This window comes from Callospermophilus lateralis, chromosome 5 (assembly GCF_048772815.1).
Source record: "Callospermophilus lateralis isolate mCalLat2 chromosome 5, mCalLat2.hap1, whole genome shotgun sequence".
In the NCBI taxonomy this organism is placed as follows: Eukaryota; Metazoa; Chordata; class Mammalia; order Rodentia; family Sciuridae; genus Callospermophilus; species Callospermophilus lateralis.
Window position 1 is genome coordinate 91,822,477 of NC_135309.1, and position 26,179 is coordinate 91,848,655.

The 26,179-nt window shown below is 32.7% G+C and overlaps 1 long non-coding RNA gene across 1 annotated transcript; it reads left to right on the forward strand.

Moving 5' to 3' along the window:
- The first annotated feature begins 3,574 nt into the window (after positions 1-3,574).
- Positions 3,575-20,295, forward strand: LOC143399319 (uncharacterized). The gene is made up of 4 exons (XR_013155460.1): positions 3,575-3,648; positions 11,619-11,697; positions 19,985-20,041; positions 20,193-20,295. It is a non-coding gene; the product is annotated as an uncharacterized LOC143399319 (long non-coding RNA).
- The last annotated feature ends 5,884 nt before the right edge of the window (positions 20,296-26,179 follow it).

The window sequence follows — 26,179 nt, forward strand, 5'->3', positions numbered from 1 at the left end:
TGAAATTTGCACTACAAAAGGTGAAATTAAATATTTCAAGTCTTAAAACTTAACACAGCACTTAGGGATTACAAATATCTCAAGTGTTACATTTTGTGGATGAAGAAATACCTGAATTGTGGTTTGCCAGGAACTGTCTAGTTATATTGTAGATATTAGTGGGTAAATTTATAGTTAGTTGCTACTGAAAACAGGGAACATTTAAAGTACCAGAAAGTGAGATGGAAAAAGTAACATTACTCTATTCAGATATTTTAATGTATTAATTAATGATTCTAATTATTTAAAAATACCCCCTATTTGTGTCAGCTGGCATGTATGCTACTGAATTCTGAAGATATAGTCATTGGCCCTTGGGTTCACTGCACTGTGGAAGAAAAATCTTTATTTGACGAAATAGGCAATCAACTGAAATCTATCCTCTTTAAATAAACTGATTCTTCAGTATTTTCCCAGTGTTGGTGTAGGTTGTTGTCTGTGATGTCCCCTAGGGCTCTTTCCTCTGCTCTCTGATTTGGTATATAAAAGCAGCCCTGAATGATGGATTACTGTGTCATTGCAGCTAGCAAAGGATTAATTTGTTTCATTGATTTCTCTTTAGGCAGATTGCCAGAATTTGCTGCTTCCCACCTTTCCTCAAGACTTCTACAAGTAATAGACAGTAATAGCCTAAGACAAATCAGCTCCTTCTTGTAAAAATAGAATCAGAAAGAGTCCTAGGAAAGCTATGGCAAACTTTTTTAATTGATATGCTGGGGAGAGCAATTTGTTTTAGAAATATTTTTAATTTAAAAAATTTCTGGAATTAATAACATATAATAAAACATGTCAATAGATATAAGTAAGAATTTATAATGTTTAGTCCATAAAAATGTTTCCCAATTTGTAAGGATCATGCTTGACAAAGGAAAAAAAAACTGTTTTTCCTTTCTATGCCAGATTTCAGAATCAAATAATGTGTCAATACAACTTTATGTAAGTTTACCTATATGTTTTTATAATGTTATTTGAATTTTTTGAAACTTTGGACAATGACTAAGAGTATCAAAGCATAGAAATATAATTGTCTGAAAAAATAACTTTTTCTAATTAAAAAAGAGTATCTGCTCTTAATAGAGAATTTGTAAAAATTACAAATGACATTTTGAGTATTTTCCTAAATCTTCCCTCTGAGCATTTAATGTAATATGATTTTAATTATCATTAAAGTAATTTATATAGTCTGTATAGTGTTTTCTTTCTTTCCTTCCTTTTTTTTTTTTTTTTTTTCAGTGCTGGGGCTCAAACTCAGGACCTCATGCACACTGGCAAGCACTCTACCACTAAGCCATATCTCGAGCCCCAACTGTATAATGTTTTAAAATATATACTTTAATGAATCATTGCTCTACTTTTGAAGAAATTAGATTTCTAATTTTCCACTAGTATAAATAAAGCTGTGATGAAGAACATTTTAAATCTTCGATCATTCCTATTCCTATGATTATTTCCTTACAATGTGTTACTAGAAAAGGAATTGCTTGGATTGAAGGAATAGATTTTTTTTAAAAAAAATTATTTAGTTGTAGATGAACACGCAGTATCTTTATTTATTTTTATGTGGTGCTGAGGATTGAACCCAGTGCCTCACACATACAAGCAAGCACTTTACCGCTGAGCTACAGCCTCAGCCCCGGAATAGACTGTTTCTGAAGATTCTTTATAACAATTGCCAAATTATCGTCCAGAAAGAGTCTACCAATTTATACTGATACTTAATTTTTTTTCTGTAGAGGCTGCCTTCTAATTTATGTTACCCAAGCAAAGAAAACAGAACAACAGTCTTTTCCTTGTGTTCTGAAAGCAGTGGTAGAATTTTGCATGTACTTAGTCTTTTAGAAGTATTTCCCTAACTGCAGATGTGAAATAGGCTGGTTATACAAATCTATTTGTTTCCCTTCTGTAGTGCTGAAAATTATATTGATTTAATGATCTCAAGTTATACTTTTTGTGCAATTAGTTGTGTAGTAAAAACTAATATTGTCATGTGCTAATGTCTTTTTTTTTTTTTTGCCTCTATTGTGCTATGGTAGTAGTCCATGCATTATCAGCAAGTTTGTGCTTTTCCTGTGCTTTGCTGAATGGAAAAAGGAACATCTGTTTCCATTATATATCTGCATCATAATGATAACAATTAAATAGCTATTATGGTAGTATACAGTAAATATATTTTGTTGAATGACCTATACTTCCTTTTTGGAAAATTTCAGAGATACCAGAGTCACTGTTTTTACATGTAAGATCCATGTAGGGGTTGAGAAAGGTCTTTGCTTAATTTAGGTAAGTTATTACAGTTATTATTGTCTCAATAAAATCAACCAACCAAATTCATGTTTGTACACAGGATTTTCAGATGTCACTCTTCAATATATTTTTCTTAAGCGTATGTTTAGACTACAAATTATTTGGTATCTCTCTTAGTGCTCTTGGATAGGTATATCATGCTACTAATCATACAGGTCATTTTTTTGTGCCATTTGTATAGTTTTTATTTTACTAAGTTGGAAAATTGAAAATAGCTACAGCATATTTCACTTTCCTTCTTATATTTGGGGCACATAGTCATAGTTACCTTTTAAAATATTTGGTGTGAGGATTGAACCCAGGGTCTTGCATACTCTAAGCACATATTTTATTGCTGAGTTATATTCTCAGCCCCCATATTTATCTTTAAAGTTTAGCAGGAAAATGTTTGAAACCACACAAAACTCTTTCCATTGACCTTTCAAATTCCAGAGGAATATTTTCATTTATTTTAGTTTTTGGTTAAAGATGTTTTGGTGGTTATATTAAAAAATGATTAAAAGTATTTCAGATGAAAAGTAATTATAAATAAAGAAATATAAGCACTTACATTATCATAAATCCAGTTTGAGAAATACAGTATTACCAGTATTACCAGTGCAATTGAATGTGTGATTGAATATACTTTCTGGAATATATTCCCCTATGGCTTCTTAAATTTGATGGTAATTATTCTTTTAGGTACTTTTTTTTTTTACATGATCTACAAATTTGACCTAAGTGGCCTCTACTTTTAAATAAGAGAATTTTAAAATGTTTGAGCTGTAACTGTTGTTATAACCCTTTTAGTCTAATTACCTGTAACTGGGCATGTTTTATGTTGTACTGTCTTTGTTGTCCCTTACTGGTCTCTGATGTCTTTCTAACCATCATTTAAAAAATATTATATTATGTCTTGTTTTCCATGTGTGAAAAAATGAAAATAATCTGAAAGAGAGGTCTAGAGAGGTTAAATAATGTCAAAAGACCATATAGTAAGTCAGGGAGCAGGGAATAAAACCCAGTTCTCCTGACATCGATTCAGGCATCCTCTCTTCACTTTGCCTATCATTTTGGGGGGTTGTTCTGAGGGAGAGAGAGAGAGAGGTTAGGAAGAAGAGCAAGAAAAGAGAGAGAGAGAGAGAGAGAAAGAGAGAGAGAGGGAGAGAGAGAGAGAGAGAGAGAGAGAGAGAGAGAGAGAGAGAGAGAGAGAGAGACTTTCCCCTTTGACTTTTTTTTTTTTTTTCCTTATAGGGAAAACCAGTGAAGCTACATCAGTCTGGAAGCTCCTCACACATCGATAAGACAGTGTGTCTTCTAGAGCCTGTGAGTCCCTTCTATATTTTTTGGACTTTCCTGGAAACAGTGATAGTTTGGATATAATGAGACGTTCACTAAGCTCTTTACCCTACAGTTAACTTTTTGCCCTCTTCAATCTAATCAGAGCAGGAAAATAGAGACAGGCACAAACATAATTGTCTCTTTTCATGTACATGTACCTATTTTCAATATATTTTGCAGTCAGGACTTTAAGGAATTATTTTCTCCTCTTTGGTGTAGTTTATGCTATGTTCACATCACAAATGGCTTTTTATGTGAAAATGAGTTTGTTTCTTGTTTCTGTTTCATGACCAACTTGCCAGTCCTAAAGTGAAAATAGCACAAATAGAATAATGTGGAAATACATTTTAAAAATCCCTTTGGAGAAAAAACCCATTCTAAAACTTAGAATTATATGCATGTGCTTTCTTTTTCAGGTTTTTACTCTAACAAATTTAATTCATTCTTAGTTGAGATGATTAAGCTTGAATCAACATTTACACAGTGCCATGCATCTATGAAAAAATAGTTGTAAAACTGGAGGTTGGAGTTATATATCCTATTGTAAAATCATTTTTTCCCCAAATTTGTTGCTTCAAAATCAAATAGTTGGTTGAGGAAATTATTAGCTTTCTTTTGTAAATACATACTGGAAACTTATAACACCAGTAATCATATTCTTTAGGTGGATGAAACTACTAATAGCAATTTTGACAATGCTATAAATTTTCCCAAAATAGTTGTATTTAATAAGTAAACCAGATAGCACATTTGTCTGACTATTTTAAGTCAAATTATCTTATGGGTTTAGCATCTTCTAGTAGGAAAATTTCACTATCATATTAGCGTAAGGAGAGATCTGTAATCAGATACAAGTGTTCAGTACCCCTTTTATTTAGGTATTACTTTAGTCACCCTTACAAAATATGATTTATTTAATTTCTGTCTAAGAAGGCTTTCTTTTTGGAGAAGCACATGTATGAGAATATTTTAAAAGACTGTTTTTGGTCTAATTGTAATTTATGGAGAACATCTGTAATGTAAATAATTTTCTATACTGGTTAAATTACCCCATATTATTCTACTCTACTAGGTAGATAAAACTGAATAATATGGGCTTTTTTTCATATAGCAACTTAAATACGTATACTGTTCTCAGTGTTTTCATTTTAGTACAAGTTGAAATTATTTAAAAGCTAGCAGCATTGGCTGTATATTTTCCATTGACATGGCCAGTACACAATTTGTAGCTTAATTTCAGAGTTGTCTATGGGCAAAAAAGGGTGGAATTTTTTTCAGTTAACTATAAATTTGCATGTTGTAAAAATTTCTTTGTGTCCTATCTTGAATTCTCAGATATTTAGGATTTTCCCAGTATTTTATTCTTAGGAATGTTATGTAAATTTTGTCTAGTGTTTTTAAGATATAGTCAACACATATTTATTGAGTTTTTTTAATACTTCAGGCATGTGGCATAGTTAAAGATATAGTCCTTGCCCTCAGGAAGATAATAATTGATATGATCCTTTACCAAAAATGTAACAGATTATATTTTCTTAATATAATACCTCGTGTGATTTTATATTAATATTACTATAGTGGGACTTTAAAAGAAAAAGAAAATATATTTTACTTTCTCTTGCTATTCACCTTTTGAAAGAAATCTTGGAATTATAGTTTGGGGTTGCCAAAATTAAAATGTTCTTAATATTGATCTTGAATAAATAGAGTATGGCATTTTAAAATTTCAGATCAATTCTTTAAAATAAGATCTTAAGATTTTTTTCTCAATACTCTATTTTGTTTAAATTAAATATGTTAATTTATTTTTAACTGTACCTTCTTATATTTTTTTAGTTGTAAATGGATCTTTTATTTATTCAGCAAATAAAAAATTGTTACATAACAGTATTCTCTGAAAAGAGGCATTTATTTTACTTAATTTACTAAGAAGCAAGTTCATTTTCTTCTTTTTCTTTTTTCATAGTAAGGATTAAATCCAGGGGTGCTCTACCACTACATCTCCAGCCCTTTTTATTTTATTTTTTTTTTATCTTGAGACAGGGTTTCACTAGTTTGCCAAGGCTGGCCTCTGCCTTTTGATCTTCCTGCCTTAGCTTCCCAAGTAGCTGGGATTATAGGCCTGTACCATCACACCAAGTTCCTTTTTCTAAAACTCAACTAACAAAGCCTAGCTGAGTTCAAGTTACAACCACACTAAATATAAAGGTAAAACATGTTTTTATAAAGATTTTTTAAAACCCCTGTATTTGATCTTGATCACACATTAGCTTGGATGCTGCTATTGAATTTATTATAGCATTGAACATATTCTTATAGCTCACCAATGATTTATTAAATGATGCTAAGAATAATTACCATTTAGCTGTCTCACAAGAAATGGGTTGTTGATATTCATTATCTGGCAATGCAGATAACTGTTTTGGATGAAAAGGTTGACAAAATTACTATTTTTTTCTCTATAATAATTGCGGTCTTTCTGGGATTAATTGTGCAATAACCTCTTCTGTTTTAAAATATGAAGATATAGATATACGTTTCAGTTTGTATGTATGATAACTAGCAGTAGAAGTAAAATTTGTATGTGGTGTAGAGTGTTTGCATGAGGTACCAGGTCCTTTGGATTTTAGTGATATATTGGGTTTTGTATTACTTACATATTTCTCAAAATAAGTATTTGAATTCCAAAATAAGCTCTTTTTCAACTTGTTGTTGTTATCTGCAGTGCAAGGGATAGAAACCTGGGACTTGTGTACTGTACCATTGAGCTATTCCCCTAGTTCTAGTTAATTTTGGAGATATATATTTTAAAAGATTTATATTTATAAAGAGGCACACACATTTAGTGATACTTGGAAGATGGTTACAGTGGATTTAACCATACTACTAGGGTTATCCGGGTAGTTTTTTGAACTGGTTAATGCTTAGTGATCAGAGGGAAGAAGAGAGTGATATTGTGGAACTTTGAAAGCCAACTGATGTCTATTGACAGAGCCCCAAATCACCAAGATCCTATTTGTATTGCAGTTCAGAAATTAAGTTCAAATGTGTTTTGAGTTGTATGTTGGTCAGCTTTGTGTTGCTGTGACCAAAATAACTAGGAATAACCTAGAGGAGGAAAAGTTTATTTTGGCTCATGGTTTTAAAGCTTTCAGTCCATGATTGGCTGGCTCCAAAGTAGAAAAACATCACGGCAGAAAGACATGGTGGAGGAAGGCTGCTTAGCTCAGGAAGCCCCAACTCTGAACTTTCTGCACCTGGGACAAAGATTTAAGCACATGAGCTTTTTGAGGGACATTCCAGTTTCAAACCACAGCAAGTTGTGACAAATAATTTTAAAATTTGAAAAGTCCTGAATTTTATAATAAGGAATTAGCTGAAGGCAATATTTTTATATATAGTATGTATGTTCAAGACTTTTGCTCTTATATAACCTTGCCTAATTATTTTTCCTATCCAAGAGAAGTATATAAAGCTCCTTAAGTTATAAAATTTTCTGTTCTGTAAACAGCAAAATTCTATTAGCATCATTATATGCTAAGTAAATTTTATATATTATTTAATTTAATCCATTCATGTAAAATGTAAAATTCCTATCTTACTGATAAAGAGTTCAAGGCTTAAACATGTTTAATTTGCTAGAGTCATATAGTTAGTAAATGACAGATCAAGGATTTCATTGAAATATGTGTTACTCTATAGCCCTTTCCTGTTATATGCCAATGCCATTGTTTCTTGTCAAGTAATTCATTATGCTATCTTTTGATTATGGTTCAAATTATATCCTCACAGGTATATAAAACACATGAAGCAACTCTGTTAAGAAACAAAAAGGAAAAATTAAATAACCTCCTGGTATTCGTTTTTCAAACTAAACTCTTTTAAAAATAGTTTTATTTTATTTATTTTTCATTTTTGTGTGGTGGTGAGGATTGAACCCAGTGCCTCATGAGTGCTAGGCATATGCTCTATCACTGAGCCACAATCCCAGCCCTCCTGGTATTATTATATACCAGTCAATAGGATGATTACATTCTCCAATGTTAATTTTTTTTTTTAAAGAGATTCAGTTCAGGAAGTTGGTTTGGGGGGTTTGTTGTTGTTAATCAAATTCAGGGTCTTTTTTTTTTATTTTAGTTATTGATGTACACAACATCTTTGTTTGTATGTGGTGCTGAGGATCAAACCCGGGCCGCATGCATGCCAGGCGAGCGCGCTACCGCTTGAGCCACATCCCCAGCCCTCCAATGTTAATTTAAATGATGATATCTGTTCCAATTGTGCTACATTGAATGAAGAAAGACTTATGTTTACACTGTAAATTTATTTTGGCATTAGGTTGACTTGGCTATTAAATAGTGTATTTGCTACCAGATTGAAAAATAAATAGCAAGAAATTTTTTAATTTATGATTTGTAACCTTTAGAATATTTTTGATTTTAGTTACTCTCAAGGGGTAAAAATCATGGTTTCCCTTAGTAGGTGTATTATTTTGCTTGGGCTGCTATAACAAAGTATTACAAAACTGGGTGGCTTAAAAAAACAGAATGGTTTGTTGTCAAGTTCTGGGGAATGGAGTCCAATATTTAGGTGTCATCTGGTTGCTTCCTTTTGAGGGCTGTAGGGTAGGATCTATTCCATGCCTCTCCTATCTTCTGGATATTTGCTGGAAGTCTTTCCTGTTTTTTTTTTTTTTAAATCTTTATTTTATTTGCTCATTTATTTTTATGTGGTGCTGGGGATTGAACCCAGGGCCTCACATATGTGAGGCAAGTTCTCTACCCCTGAGCTACAACTCCAGCCCCTCTTTCTTGTTTCTTGGCTTGGAGATGTACCATACTGATCTCTGTCTTCATGTTTACTTGGTGTCCTTTTTGTGTGCATGTTTGTCTTTGTGTCCAAATTTCCCTGTTTATAAGGACACCAGTAATATTGGATTAAGGCCCACCCTAATGATTTCATCTTAATTTGATCATTTGCAAAGACCCTATTTCCAAATAGGGTCACATTCATAGGAACTAGAGATTAGGACTGGACGTTCTCTTTGGGGGATACAATTTAGTGCATACCTACAGGCAATTTTTCTGAGATAGTATATTTGAAAACTCTTTAGTAGTGGTTATACACATAAGTTTGAAGTTTATCAAAACATTGGTATGAACATATGTCCATAAATGAGTCATGTGTGACTATTTGTTTTGGAATAGGATTGCTTTGGGGCTTGCTTTGTTTTTATAAAAAAATTGTAGGAAGAACAATTTGTAGAACTATTGGGGATAGTTTTGGATAAATTAAATATGATTAGATATCAAAATATATGGGACTGTATAAGATAACAGAGTTTAAAGTTAACAGTAGCTAATGGTATGATGAAGTTTGGATTTCCATAGACATTTGGGGCAAGAAAATGTTGCAGAGGAAGGCAATATGAGTTAAAGTCTTGATTCAGGAATAGTTATTTTATGTATGGTGAGTTGTGGTTATGAAGGGAGAAAGTGTTGTTAGACCATTTTAAATATTTAGTGCTGATTTTAGCTATTAAACTTCAAGAAGGGTTTATTTTAATTTTATTCTGTAGAATATTTGGAATATATCAATAACAAGAAAAACATGACCCATAACTCTAATACTCAGAGTTAGTTATTATTAACATTTTGGCATTTGATAAAATCCCAGTCAAGTTCCTGCCATCTTTTTCAATCATATTATGTCATATAGTTTTCTAAAATAAGTTAAATTCTGTATTGTTCTCTGAGTCTATATCTGAGTTCAAGACTCAATGGATAACACACCTGAGAGTCTAGTGATGAGTTGAATCACCATATTTCCCTATACCATCTAGTCAAGCCAGCTTTGTCTTATATGATTGAGTCCTTTGCCTTGTCCCCTACCCACCTCCTTTTGTACTGCTGCCAAGGTCTTTTAAATAATTATATCACTCTCTTGGCTTAACTCCTTTAGTAAGGGTAGAAGTCCAGCTTTTTATCATTTCTGTGATCTTCCTCATGCCTTTTTCTTCTCATCTTTAGTGTTCCCAAAGCTACTTGACAATCTCAGAATATTGTATACCTTTTTGCACCTCCATAATTTTCACCCCTTCTCTCCATTAAGAATGTCCTTTATCTTTGTGTCCCTCTTTCTAGCAGCTATTCATTCTTTAGTACTCATTGCAAATGATATTTCCTCTCTGAAGTTTTATTCTAAGCCTAGTTTTCCTTCTTCTTAGTCGTAGCACTTTCTATAAAACTTGTCATAGAATTGATAACAGGGTTTTATTGTGGTCAGTTTTTACCTTTTCCTCTCTTACTAAACTCTTGGTGTTTTTGTTGTTATTATTATATGTGGTACTTGGGATTGAACCTGGGAGTGTTCTCCCACTGAGCTTCATCCTCAGCCCCCATTCTTGTTTTAATTTTACAGGCAGGCACCATTACGCTGGACACCAAACTATTTTTTAAATGCTGTGCTAGATATTGTAGAAATTGGAAACCAAAATGAAGAGGAACTTTTGGAGTTTGTGGCCTAGTGGAGGATTCCCAGTTTTAGTGAGTTTGTGCGGGATAGTGGTAAGGAATATAATGGAGAACTGTTAAAGAAAATATACCTGAATGGCCCCTCAAAAGGGCATTGTGTACAGTGCTTTAAAGTTAACAGAGTTTATTGTTACAGGTGGCAGTGAATCTGCATTGCAGGTTGTAGCATATGTTTTCTTTTTTAAAAAAAATTTTTTTTTAGGTTGTAGATGATCACAATGCCTTTATTTTGTTTATTTGGTTTTATGGGTGCTGAGGATCGAACCCAGTGCCTCACATGTGCTAGGCAAGCACTCTACCATGGAGCCACAACCCCAGGCCCTGTAGCATATGTTTTCAGTAGTTGTGTTGAAATTTCCTGAAATCTACCTGCAAGAGGAGCCCCAGAGCTTCAGCTCTGTGGGTGCAGCCTTGCCCTGATATGAGGCCGTTACTTTCCCACTTCATCTTTTCTGCTCTAATAGGGGAGATGGGTGAGAATTTAGTTGTTTGTTTTGTAAATAGCCACAGAGAACTGAAAGAAAAAATGTTTTAATAATATCAATACTTTTTGTATTATGCCTTATTATTTTTATATTGGTTTATAGAATCCTTAAAGAATGCTTTACTCATTTTGGGCATTTAGCATTGTGATGTTGTTTAGTTGTATCTAGTTGTTAATGGCTTCTTATTGATTCTTAAGTTTTTAGTCTAATTTCTTATTCTCTTAAATAATAAAAAGGCACATAACATTAATTTCACTTATTTAAAATGTGCTCCAGTAATATGCAATAAGCTCCTCACTCTTAAGGAAGAAATTCAACTAGAAATTGATAAAATTCCACATCAAGAAGCAGTAGAAATATTATATTATAAAACTTCTGTATTAATAAGAATGAACACTGTAGTTAGTAACCAAAGCATTTTTTCTTCATAAAAAGTGGGAGTATTTTTCAGAATTCTGGGAAATGTCAAAGTAATTTTGGCTCTAGTCATGCTGCATTTAATGCTATTGAGAATATTGCTAGCATTAACAAAAATATTCTGTAATTTCCTCAGATATTGCTACTGGTGATGAGGGATGTAAAGTTGGCATGCTTTCATGTTTTGAGCATTATCATTACACACTTCTGATTTTACATGTCAGAAGCAATATTTTTGTTAAGACTGCTGAGAATATTTTTAGTTAGGGGTAGAGGTTAGGCTCTTATTATTTGTATAGTAGTGATATATAGAATAAAATAAACGTGTCAGAGTAAATACATATATAATTTCATATAAGTATTTAAAAGTATTTATACATTTGTCAGTTTTTTTTGCTCTATCAGAATATAGTGGTTGTTCAAGGAAGACAGTTTTATTTTTATATTGATTATTTTATTTTGTAATTTTCTGTGACCGTTGTGAATACTCATCTTGCTGATATAAGCTATTGTTCACCAGGGAGCTTTGGCAAAATTGGCTAGATGAGCAAGTCTGTCTTCACTAAGGAGAAACAACTTGAAGCTCATCCCTATTTATGGTGAGTCAGTATCATCTTCATATATGAAAGATCCAGATTAATGTTATTTTGTGTTTGTAGTGTTATAAAACAATAATTTAAGTTAAACTTTGTTTTATGAGATATTATCGGAATGTTGTACTATGATGCTTCATTACTTGAATCTAAAATAGCACAGAAATAACCCAGACACAGAAAAAGATTGGAAGTAATCATTGTTGTTTCTGAATGTACTTAAAAGCAGTTTTTTTTTTTTTTTTTTTCCCCCTGATCCTGGATCTTGCTGTGTTGTCCAGGCTGGCTTCAAACTCCTGGGCTCCAACTATCTTCCTGCTTCAGCCTCCCAGGTAGCTGGGACTATAGGCATGTGCCACCACACCAAGCTAAGAGCAGTTTGATTAGTTCCTCTCACATCTGTTTTTACTTCCATATGGCATGCTAGCTAACTAATAATCCAAAACTCTTATTTGAATGAATGTTTAATACATACATTAAAATACATATATGGTATATTTATTTTAAAATGTATTATTTATTTCTGAAATTCCTGGATAAGTGCAATATCAATGTAAAAGTTCTTCTATTTTCTTTTTTAAAAAATATTTTTTTGTTTCAGTTGGACACAATACCTTTATTTTATTTATAATTATATGGTGCTGAGGATTGAACCCAGGGCCTCACACATGCTAGGCAAGTGCTCTACTGCTGAGCCATAACCCCAACCCTCTTCCATTTTCAAGTAGATTATTTGGTCTTTCAACTGGCAGTCATTGTTTATGCTTGTCTCAGACTGCTTTGCCAGAGGTATAGTGAATGACCACATATGTTTACTATTATTACAAGAATCAGTAGTATATTTACATAGCAATCTTCAGTTTAGGCCAATATAATTTAATGCATATTTAATAATTATAATTTCATTTTGCTCTACTAATCACATTTGTGATTTGACACAATCTTACCTAACCATGAAATATGTATATATGTGAATGTGAATGTATGTATATAATTATGTATATAAGTATATTTAACTAACTTGATACAGGTATTAATGTTGCTTTGGCCCTTTTTATTCTACCTTTTTTCACTTGATTCATCTTCATTGTCAGATCATCAAAATAAGTTTTTTTTTAATAGTCTTGCTTTACTAGTGTTCTTTTGTTTTTTTCAGAGAATAAATTTTATTGTGTATATTTAAGATTAACACCATGATTTTAAGGAATATTATTAAGGAATATCATACAGGTAGCAAAATAGTTTCTACAGGGAGGCAAATTAGTATATTTATCATCTCACATAATTACTTTTTGTTGTAAGAGCAGCTAAAATCTCCTTATTTAAAAATCCTAAATACAATGTACTTTTATTAACTGTAGTCTCATGTTGTGTATTAGATATCTGGAATTTTTCATCCTGCTACATTGTATCCTTTGACTTACATCTTCCAATTCCTCCCTATAACCATAGTTTTATTCTCTGTATATTTGAGCTTTCTATAAAAGATTCTACATATACGTGAGATCATGCATTATTGTTTTCCTATGTCTGACTTATTTTATTAGTATAATATGTTTCAGATCCATTCATTCATTTTGTGACAAATGGCAGAATCTCCTTTTTAAGGCTGAATGATAGTCTCTCTTTATGTGTGTGTGTGTGTGTGTGTGTGTGTATATACATATATACATGTATATATATGTGCACATATATACATATATGTACATATACACACATACATACATGTGCCTATGCACACACATGTATAGCCATATGTAAATGTGTGTACATATATAAGTATACACATGTGTGTATATATTTATGTGTGTGTATATGTGTATCTATATCTTTATATATCACACATTTTCTTTGTCCATTTGTCTGTTGATGGACCCTTATTTCTGGATCTTGTCAATATAATGCATATGGGAATGGGGAGTGAAGATATATTCATAAGGTGGTGATTTCATATTCTTTGTGAATATACCCAGAAGAGGGATTTCTGAGTTTACAGTAGTTCTTTAGGAACCTCTGTGCTATTTTCCCTAATGATTGTTTCTTCTTTTTTATTGTTATTATCCTTTAACTTTTTTTCTTTAAGAGTATAAATAAATATCAAGGTTAAAGACTGGTAAAACAGATGCTCACTAAAGTAAAAAAATACTAGATATGGACTTCTATTCTCCCATTCCTGCTTTATTGTAACCATACATAAGCTTACATGAATATGGCCAGCCCAAGCTTCTATATGAAATGTTATGAATAGGCCATGAAGTGAAAAAAGAGTAGCATGGAGAAGAGATTTGAATTTTTTTTTAATTTGGAGAAAAGGTTGTTATTGTACAACTTTCTTTTCCTCAAAAAGACTCCCAGTATCTCTGTAGTAAAATAGAACTCTCCTTTTCTGTGCTTTACAGATAACTATTAAATATAACTTGATGCATTTTTCATAATCTTACTCCTTGAAAACATTAGTTTCAGATGATATTTCTCAGTACTGTTATTATTATTTTCACAGTGTCTACTCCAAACCTTTTCAGTAGAGCTAGGCTTTGGAAATGTCTTTAGTATTACAATGCAAGCAAATAAAAAATTAATGTATAAGTTTAAGTTCATAAATAGAATAATTCTTTTGTAGTTATGACAATAAAATGCTATTATTGAATAAAATTTGCTCAGCTTCATGTTTATACTTTCCATATCTCATTCTGTCTTCATAGTAGTCATATTAGGGAGAAATAATAATCCCAGGATTCTATATGAGGAAACTTAAGAGTTTGATTACATAAGGTCAGTGGCTAACCCAGGATTCTGGATACTAACCTCTGAACTTCTACTTTAAATTTCAAGTGCTGTATAATGCTTCAAGAATCTTTTCCTCCCTGTGCAGGGGTTCAAACTCAGGGCCTTGTCCATGCTCAGCAAGTTCTCTACCATTTTGCTATACCTACAGTCCACTAAACTGCACAAAGCTTTCATGTATAAAACTATAGATGGGGCTGCTTCATTCTCAAAGTCTAGTCTGGCTAGTTCATAATGATAGTGTATAAAAGTTTTGATTGTGGTACATCAAAATGTATCTGGCCAATACATTTGCTTTTGTGATTTTACATAGATATAACTTTTGACAATCTTTTAGTATATTAGGTACTAAACTTATTGTTATGTGTGTGTGTATATATATATATATATATCTATATATATATATATATATACATATGTCACATGTATTCTTTAAGTAGAATATTGGTGGTATTCCTTGAAGAATTTATGTGGTACATCTTGAGTGTCGGCTTTACTTTTCAGGTAGTGCATCTTGAGTGTTGGCTCTACTTTTCAGGTAGTGGAATTACTGTTTAATTCATACGTTTGCTAGAAGTCGAGACCTTGGTTCTGGAACATTATTTACATATAAATATAAAACAGGTCTTCTAAAATGGTGGTATTAGTTGTCTAATGGATACATTATGAAATGCGAAATGATAGTTTGACATTGTTGAGGAAAATCAAATCCATAAATTGTTTAGACATTATGGAAACTTATGGTTCTGTGATTTTTATATTTAAAATCCTTCAGTGGTTTCTTTGTTTTTAAAATATAAGTATTATTATTTTTAATGTATATACAAGGTCTCCTGTTATTGGATAATTGAAGACTGCTTCAGGCAGCTCCAACAACTTTTCCTGTTACCCACCCAGACATCATAGGTACTCCTTACATGTTAAAATCTCAATTAAATGGAATCAGCTTGTAGTCATGTTATCATGGTAAGCTTTTTTTTTTTGGTATTTTGTCCTCAGCATATTTTCTTTCTGACCATTATGGACTTTCTTTTTTGCTTCATTGGCAAGTACCAACTTTTTATTCTAGATTCAGCTTTTTTAGCTCCTTGAAATCTTTCTTAGTGATCATACTTTGTGTCTGAGCCTTTCCAGTCTATGATTCTACTCTAGAACCTGTATTTTATTGCTCTTATTTGTGTGCATCTTTCTTACTAGATTGTGGACTTCTTAAGGGCAAGTACAAATGCTCCATATATAATGCATATTTATATTCCAAATTTTTAACATAATGCATGGTGTAGAGTTGATGCTTGATAAGAACTTGTTGAATAAATGGTTAGTCTTTCCAGAAAGGAAAAGGTGATACTGGTTATTAATGTGATAATGGTGGTAAAGTGAATTCCAAGGTGGAGTGCTACTGTGCTTTGCAGGGAGCATTCAGTGTATAAAAGGGGATCTTTCTCAAAGTTTCACCATAATCATATTAGTTTCTCAAAATGTGTAGTGTATATCCAGAATTTTGTTATCGTGAACCATCAAAAATTTGTTATTGGAAATTTACTTATAAAATTTAGAAAGCTGATTTTTTAAAACAAATATTAGATTTCAATAATGAGTCCAATAAATTTTAACTCTGTTATTTTCCTTAAGGAGATCCATATGTGCTCTGGTGTTATAATCAGTCTAAAGTTGGAAACGAATATTTCTGTTTAAAAATTATGCAGAGGAAAACTAAAGAGGGTCCTTTTGTTATCACATTTAAAGTTTCATTTATCTAAATTTGTAATTTGTATGCTCTGTAATCCCAGTCAAAGTATTATATTATGACTAGTATTACTATAATGATAAATTCTGACATGGTTCAGTAGTTTAACATTTGAAAAACACTCATATTACCCCTTTAGTAATATGCTAAGATTTAAGTTGGTGTTATAATTTGTCTGTTTATTATTTAATTTTTATAAATAATTTATATTAATTAGAGGTTGTATGTTCTTTCACTATCAGATTATAATTTTAATTTAGGAAATACTATACAATGAAGATATTTAAAGGAAGCTTAAGTTTTCTGATATCAATTGGTTTCTATTAAATGTCTTGTTTTAGGAGATATAGAAAGAACTTCATACAACATACTGAAATAGAATGAACTATGCTGAACAGAATATTCACTAAATAAGTAAAATAGGGAGAGAGTTTTGGGATTAGAAGGAATGACATTTTCATTTTTTTCAAGCTAAAAATACTTAAGACTTAATTTTGTAGGAAGACATTACATATGCTGGTCATCCAATGTATACATTCTTTAGCCTATTTAATAGTTGAAAACTTTTAAATAAATATATGTGATTTAATTTGTGCTGCTCAGAAACAGTGATCAAAAATGGCAATAAAAGTCAAATAATGAAATAAGAATATCAAAATAAATAAGCTAAGGATTTTACTGTGGCCCATTCTTCATTCAATTCCTGGCAACATTTATGGTTACGAATCACTTTTTTGACTGACTAGACTTTATCGATGAGAATTATGAATCAGGTTCATTTTTCCTGGTTGATATTTGGCACATTGCTGTAACTCTTACATTTTGTGAGTATCAGATTCTTGAACAGTAATAAGATACAATCAACTCTGTCTTTCAGGCAAACAAAAATGTCTTTTCAAAAAACAAAATGTTGCTAATGTTTTAACAACACTTTGTGATGCCTGCCTTTGAAATTCAGAATGGAATCCACAGTGATGGTGTCATTTTTCAGATTAAAAAATCTTTAGAATGATTTTCCAACGGGCATAAAACTTCTATTGATACTGCTTTAGCAGTTGCCTGAGTCTAGGCTGTAAAAACAGTTGTTTTCTTTTTTTAGTATTTAAAAAGCCATTATTGAGAAACTGCACATTTAAAAATGTTTTCTCTAAAGGAAAAAAATGTAGTTTTCCTTAAATGCCTAATTTGTTATGAGGCCATGATGATGCAAACTTAAAAATGTGGGACATTCTAACAATTAATAGGGTGAATCTCTTTTTGAGTAGAGAAAAGGATCCATAGTAACCAGAATCTTGAATCTTTTCGGTTGTAAAACCGAATCAAGGGGTCAACTCTACTTTCAAATGTGTCCTGTTCTGTTTTGTCTTAATAGGAATTCTTCATGTAACTGAATGGCAGAAAAATTCCTTTAGAACAATTACATTTTCTTTAATTCTGTCTATTCAAGCAATTGAAAGTAAAATGAATGTACAGTCTTTAATTTATCAAAAAATTTCTAATATGGAAGATGTACCTCAGTGGCAAGGCTCTTGCCTAGCATGTGTGAAATACTGGGTTCAAATATCCAATACTACCCACATATTCATACACACACACATAAATGAATCATGTTTTCAGTGTCACATTTAAGAAATTTTTTTCAACTTTGTTTTGTTTTAGAATTTTAATTGCTTCATACACTTAAGTCTGTGATTCATTCTATGTTAATTTTTGTCTGTTGTGTGAGATAAAGATCTCAATTCATCTTCTGGCATGTTGATATCCAATTTTCCTTGAATAATTTGTTAAAAAACCATCCTGGGCTGGGGCTGTAGCTCAGTGGTAAAGTGCTTGACTTGCATGTGTGAGGCACTGGGTTTGATTGTAGCAAAACATAGACACATAATATCTTTATTTATTTTTATCTACAACTAAAAATATATATATATATGTACACACACATATATGTGTGTGTGTATGTGTGTGTGTGTGTGTGTGTGTGTGCGTGTATATATAAATTTTATATATAATATAAATGCCTGTCCCTTCCCCATTGAATTTCTTTGGCACCTTTGTTGACCTTTCATATAAGCATTTATTTCTTAATGCAAGGAATATTTCTGGGCTCTCAGTTTTATTTCAATGATCTGTTTATCTTTTATCTTTTATCTTTTTTTTTATCTAGTACATTGTTTTGATAACTATTGCTTTATGTAAAGTTTTGAAACTGGAAAATGTAAGTTTTCAGCTTTGTTATTTTTTTTTTCAAAATTGTTTTGGCATTATAGGTATTTCACAATGCTATATAGATTTTAGTATCATCTTGTCAATTTCTGCCAAAACCTTCTAAATTTTGATAAGGATTATGTTGAATATGAGCCAATCATGGGAGAATACCCATCTCAGCAATAATTGAACTTTTGGTGTTGGGGATATAGTTCAGTTGGGAGAGTGCTTGCCTTGCATGCATAAGGCACTGGGTTCAATCCCCGGCACCCCACCCTCACCCCATTCCACCCGCTCCCCGCCACACATACACACACACAAAGAAGTTTCTACTCCATTCTTTTGAACATAATTTGTCTTTTTTTAAAAAATATAACCTCTCTACTTGCTTTTTTTTTGTGTGTGTGCTGTTTGCTTTAAAATTTTTTTTTCTTTTAGTCATAGATGGGCACAATAACTTTATTTAATTTATTTATTTTTATGTGGTGCTGAGGATTGAACCCAGTGCCCTCATACAAGCCAGGTGAGCTGTCTACTACTGAGCTACAACCCCAGCCCCATTTGCTTAAAAAAATTAATTTCAGCCTTGTAGATTTTTAATTTTAATTGTTGATTTTTAATTGCAAATAACTTAAATTTATTTATTTTTTATGTGGTGCTGAGGATCAAATCCAGTACCGCTGCCACTAAGCCACAATCCCAGACTCCTCTGCTTGCTTTTAACAATTTTATTTTTGTTTTAAAATAGGCTCATAATGGTAGTTGGGCAGGGATTTTCTTTAATTTATAGTGCTTGGGAGTTTGGAGCTTCTTGAATGTGTGTATTGGTGTCTTTAATCAGTTCTGGAAATTTTCTCTTTAAATACCATTTTTTTTTCAAATTTGAATTGTAAGATGCACTGTTATATACCACTAAAAATAGCATAAAAGTCTTATTAATAGTATTGTGTTATTTTTTTCCCTTCCAGTGCTGGGAATCAAACTCACGACCTTAAGCTATCCCAGCACAATAATAGTACTATGTGATATATGAAATGATCACACTGACTTTGGTTGCTTTGATATTTGTCATTTTCCCAAAGGAAATGGTAAATGTTTTCTCAATGGCATTGCTTGAACATAATCTTTTATATTTTTTATCTCTATAAGAAATAATGCACAATATCACATGCTTATAGTTTTCTCTTTTCCTGTAAATATTTAGTTGTTTTACAAGAATCTAATAACCACTCAATTATTGCTATACTTTCAGTTGTGAGCATTTGCCTCACGAATATCAGACTGTGTGCCCTTTTATATACACCTTTAAAAAACTTTTCTGAAGTACAATACATATCCCAAAAACTACTGTGGTTTGAGTGTGCACCCAAAGTTCATGTTGGTTCATAAGAGATGGTAGGGCATCACAGTTCTGCACTCATGAAAGTATTAATGTTGTTACCTTGGAGTAGGTTAGTTATTGAGAAACTAAGACTTATTATAAAAATCAAGTTTAACCCCTTCTTGCTTTCTCTCCTGCCTCTCTTCCCCTTCCACTTTTGCCATGGGGTGACATAGCAAGAAGTCCTAACCAGATGCAGGCTCCTGACCTTGGACTTCCCAGTCTCCAGAACTGTAAGAAATAAATTTCCTTCTTTATAAATGACCAAATCTGTGGTATTCTGTTGTACCAACACTAAATGGACTAAAACTATAGCTTCTCAATGCTAATGTAGAATTTTTAATGATATTTAATTAGTAATTAAAAATTTTTTATTGTTCACAGTGCACAAAGGTGAAGTCAGGACAACATGAATAGCACAACACATGATTATTGCTGCCTGGAGAATATTAGTCCTAAAACAAACACCAATTTTGAGATGTATCTTGATTTTCAAGATATTTAAAGTTTGTAAGTTGCCATTAATGAATACGGGATTGCTTCTGCCTATATTTTTTCTTTGGTCATTCTGGAACTGAGAGTAAACACATATGAGATTTTCTCAGCCTTCTCTGCATACTAATTCCTAGATAGTTTCTGAATAATTCTTCTTATCTATCTTCCAATCCATGAATCCTCTACTTTTCTGGCTTTGATATGCTGCTAAAACAATGCATTGAATTTTAAATTTCAGTAACTGAATTTTTCAATTTTAGAAATTTAATTAGGCTTTTTTTTCAAATTACTTTTATAATTTTTATAGTTTTCTATCCCTGCAGATATTCAAGCATGCCTTTTAAAAGTATAGTAAGCATAGTTTTATATTCTGTATCTTGTAATTCTAATATCTGAAGTCTTATTAGGTTGCTGTCAGTTGTCCTATTTTTTTGCAGGTTTTTGCCCATGGTGCTTTGTTTCCTTGTCTGCATGGTTATCTTTCTCATTCCTCTTGAAAACTTATTGAAGAGTCTTGGAGACTTAGAATGAAGATACTTTCTTTTTGTAAGAATTTGAATTTGCTTTTGCTAAGGAACCTAGGATCATTTATCAAAATCATAGCTTTAAGTCCCTTATCAATCAAAGTGATGAGAGCAAATCCCAGGAAGGCCAGCCTGTAGCTGAAGATTTTTCAAGACAGAAGATTTTTCCCTTCTTTTTTTCTTTTCCTTTCCTCTCCTGTTTCTCTTAGTGTCTAAGCAATCTTTGCTAACGTCCCGGGGGTGTGGTGAGGAACAGGGAGGATATGTTTCATTTTAGTTCCATTTTGGGGTCTAACTTAATGTGGAGAGGGCCTTTTTTATTAGACACCTCATGTTAGGTGAGCCTCAATTTCTAAATCCCTTGCCTTCGTGTTTCAGAATTAAAGTTTATATATGCTTACTGGAAAATGTCCTGAAAGCAAAATTGGCTCAGATGTCTAATGTTATGCTCATCAGAGAGGTAAACACTGTTTTTATTTTTATTTTTTTAACTTTGCCCAGATCGATCTAACAACCGATCGATTGATTGATGGATTGATCTATTTATTTAGTGGTGCTGGGGATTGAACCCAAGGCATTGTACATGCAAAGAAAGCACTCTGCCAATTGAGCTATATCTCCAGCCCATACCCAGAATTTGACTAACAGTTCCTCATTATCTTGTGAGCTCACCACTTTTAGTAATTATATTTAAAAATGCCTGCATTGGGGCTGGGGCTGGGGCTTTGTGGTAGTGTACTTGGCTAGCATGTGGCACTGGGTTTTATTCTCAGCACCACATATAAATAAAAAAAATAATAAAATAAAGGTCTATCAATGACTAAATTAAAATAAATTTTTGAAAAATGCCTGAATTTTCAGTTTTTAGTAAAAGGGATGACTTTAATCACTGGGGGGTGGGGTGGGGTAAATTTTCCTACCAGGAGACATTGGTAATTTCTAGAGGCATTTTTCATTGTTAGATCGGGATATACTAGTATCTAGTGGGTAGATGTATAGGTCTGCTCCCCAAAGAATTATCTAGACCCAAATGTTAATAAAGTCAAAGTCTAAATAACCTAAACTTCCATTACAGAAAATAGAAACCCAAGAAAATAGTTTACAATTTCAAAATTTGGAAGTACTAACAAATAATAACATACTTTCACAAATTTTATTTTATACTAACTAATTTATACTGAATTTTATGTTCCAACTGCAGAAATTTTCTTAAATCGCTTTTTTGTGTTCATGAGCATTACTATATAGTATGTTTTTTCCTCATAATTGTTAGCAGGGAAAAAACTAGGGTGAGGTGAGCAAAGTGATGGCTTCAGGCACAAAAGCCACAATAAACAAAATACCAAAATTTTATGTAAAGAAAGAATCACTAACATTGCTTTGCCTTGTTGGAACCTGAAGCAAAAGGAATAATTAGTAATACTGACTACTTCAAATTTTAATGTTTTATTCATCTTAGATTTTTCTGCATTAATTTTGATTGTTCACAGTTGTGCATTAAAATATTTATTGTAATATCTGTTTTTTTGGGGGGGGACCCTTTTAAATGTGCACAGAAGGAGTATCTTGCCCTCCCTGTCATAGTCTTGGCCTTGCTTGTGGTGAGGCTTTCTGACTAGGTAGCTCACACAAGGATGACACAGGGATTTTATTTCTAGGGTACAGATGTTTGCCTTGCTGTTTAAATATAAGAGTAGAGGAAGGTTTGAAGGAAAATGTTGTTGTTCATGTTTTTAATTGTCTTTAATTATACTTACAGTAAAAATTCTTGTACAGTGGATTCAAGATGTTTTAGTCTGCTTTGAATCACTATGATAAAAATGCCTGGTGAGAATACCTAGAAGAGAAAAAGTTTATTTGATGCTCAAATTTGCTCATGGTTCAGAGTTCTTCATCTATGTATTACCTGTCCATTGCTGGTCAAGGTGAGATAGCACATCTTGGGGGGAAGGTACCATAGAGAAGATATACCCTTCTGGGGCACACTCCTAATGACCCACCTCCTCCAGCTATGGCCCATCTTCGTATAGTTACCAACCAGTCAGTCCATTCAAACTAGGATGGACCAAACAGGTCATGGCTCTTATAATCTAATCATTTACCTCTGAATATTCCTGCACAGGAGATTCTGAGAGATATTTTGTATCCAAATCATAGCATAAGTTAAAGTAGCAAGGATCCTATAGGTGTACTAGTCATAGCAATAAAAAACTGAGTTGGTGATTCCAGTTTAAGAGAGCAGTCATATAGGAAGCAGTCAATTAATGTCTTTAAAGAGGAGGCATAACTACCAGGTTTAAAGCCAGAATTATTAGGATTAGAGTAATAATTTATATTGAAGGAGACTAAAAGATCATGGGTTAACGTGGTTATTCATAAGGGGAAAAAAGGTAATGAGACCTTATTTATCCTGATTGAGATATATAACAGGTAAGGAAACCTTAGAAGCTTTATGGTAGCCCTGTTTAGCACACGAGAGGAGTAAGGCTCAGAAAGCAGTTTAGAATCCAGCTGATCAGCATTTATCATCTCAGCTCCCATGCTCCCCAACCTCAGTGTGGTGATTGACTAAATAGTAAGAGCACCAGTGTGCACTGAAGTAGTTTAGGTATTTCTTACCTCAGTCAAAATGAACTCAGATACAAAGGTGGGACAGATCCTGCAGGTGGAGGGTGGGGACATTGGTGGACACTATATCAGGGGCTGGGGAAACAAGCTGAAGAAAGGCAGTGAGAGCTAATATTAGCAAGTGTTTTGAAGCATTCATTTGTAAGCTGTTAAAGTGAAAATCCATTTTCTTCTATTAAGCCTGCAATATGCGTGTCATCGTAAGCACTCTCGAACTTGCACAATAAAAGAGTGACTGTCTTCTTGGTATTCCCAAGCTTTTTATCCCTAAATCTCTCAATTCCAATTGTATTACAACAATTTTATTGTATTTTCCAGAGGGCAAAAAATGTCTGTTTTGTGTGTGTATCTAAATTCTTTTGAAAGCAAAAGTACTTCTTTATCTCAGCATGCACATTTCTAGAATATGTTCTTGTTTTACATTTTAGCACAACTCTACTAAAACCATAAAAGGTCACTTTTGAGTTAAGTGTCAAGAGTAATGTTAAAACTACCTCTATCTATTTGCATCATGGAGGAAACACTGAAGAATTCAAAGCAATTTTAGTGTTGGAATGTCAGAAAAGTAAATAGATTCTGGCAATCAAGATTTCACGACAGCCTCTTGAGCCTGTTTATTTAAACCTAAGAATGATGGGCTTTCCAAGTAGTATTTTCAGGATGAGCTACAGACCTTGAAATACAAAGGAAAAAAAAAGAATCCAGAAATATCTTTATGGAGAATTGACCTTAGCACTCTTTTGCAAGATCTTACCATTTTTTTTGTTCCAAGAGGGTATCCAACAATGATAATTCTTCATTTTCTCTATGACACATATACCCTCTGATCACCAAACAGACATTGTTGTATATTTATAATACAGTGACAACTTTAATATATAATTATTGGAATGATATCAGTGATAATTTTAAAACATTCAGAATAAACTGATGGCTTAGAAATTTATTAAGTAATTGACATTCCTGAAAGTATTTATAGTCAAATATATCCTAGGAACTTAGAGATTGGATTTAAAAATTTTTTTGAGGGTCTTGTCTTTTTGTCCAGGCTAGCCTTGAACTTGTGATTCTCCCACCTCAGCCTCTGAAGTAGCTGAGATTACAGGCATGCACCACCAGATCTGCTTTTTAATTACACATCGCAGGTGTATAAAAAAAAACTCATGAGCTAATTCCCATAGGTCTATTGGGAATAATATACTACTGACCTGCCTGTAAAGAAGTTGCTTTATTTTTCCTCTGTCTCTACCAAAAGCACTATACAGATTTGATGCAATTCCAATAAAAATCCCAATGACAGTCCTCATAGATATAGAAAAAGCAGTCATAAAATTCATCTGGAAAAATAGAGACCCAGAATAGCTAAAACAATCCTTAGCAAGAGGAGTGGAGCAGGTTGTATCATTATACCAGAGCTTAAACTATACTACAGAGCAATAGTAACAAAAACAGCATGGTATTGACACCAAAATAGACTGATAGACCAGTGGTACAGAAAGAAGACACAGAGACAAACCCACATAGATAGTTATCTCATATTGGATGAAGGCACCAAAAACATATATTGGAGAAAGGATAGCCTCTTCAACAAATGGTGCTGGGAAAACTAGAAATTCATATATAACAAAATGAAATTGAACTCCTGTGTCTCACCATGCACAAAACTCAAAGTGGATCCAGGACCTAGGAACTAAACCAGATACCCTATGCCTAATAGAAGAAAAAGGTCCAAATCTTCATCGTGTCAGATTAGGCCTTGACTTCCTTAATAAGACTCTTATAGTGCAAGAATTAAAATCAAGAATCAATAAATGGGATGGATTCAAACCTCAGCAAAAGAAACAATCAGGTGAATAGAGAACCTACATTTTGGGAGCAAGTTTTTACCACACGCACATCAGAGCACTAATCTCTAGGAAATACAAAGAACTCAAAAATCTTAACACCAAAAAAGCAAATTACCCAATCAATAAATGGCCCAAGGAACTGAATAGACACTTCTTGAAAATGATATACAATCAATCAATAAATGTATGAAAAATGTTCAACTTCTCTAGCAATTAGAGAAATGCAAATCATTTAATCTCACTCCAGTCAGAATGATGGCTATTAAGAATACAAACAACAATAAGTGTTGGCAAGTGTGTGGGGAAAAGGCATACTCATAGATTGCTGGTGGGACTGCAAATTGATACAGCCAATATGGAAAGCAGTATGAAGATTTCTTGGAAAACTGGGAATGGAACCACCATTTGACCCAGCTGTCCCACTCCTTGGCCTATACCCAAAGCACTTAAAAACAGCATACTACAGGGACACAGCCACATCAATGTTTATAGCAGCACAATTCACAATAGTTAAACTGTGGAACCAACTAGATGCCCTTAGTAGATGAATGCATAAAGAAAATGTGATATATATACACAATGGAATACTATTCAGCATTAAAAGAGAATAAAATGATGGCATTTGTAGGTAAATGGATGGAGTTGGGGAATACAATGCTAATAAGTGAAGTTAGTTAATCCCCAAAAACCAAATACTGAATGTTTTCTCTAATAAAGATGTTGATTCATAATGAGGTTGTTGGGGCCAGCATGAGAGGAATAGATGAACTCTAGAAAAGGCAAAGAAGATGGGGGGAAGGGCACAAGGGTAGGAAAGACAGTGGAATGAGATAGACATCACTACCCTAAGTACATGTATGAAGACACAAATGTTGTA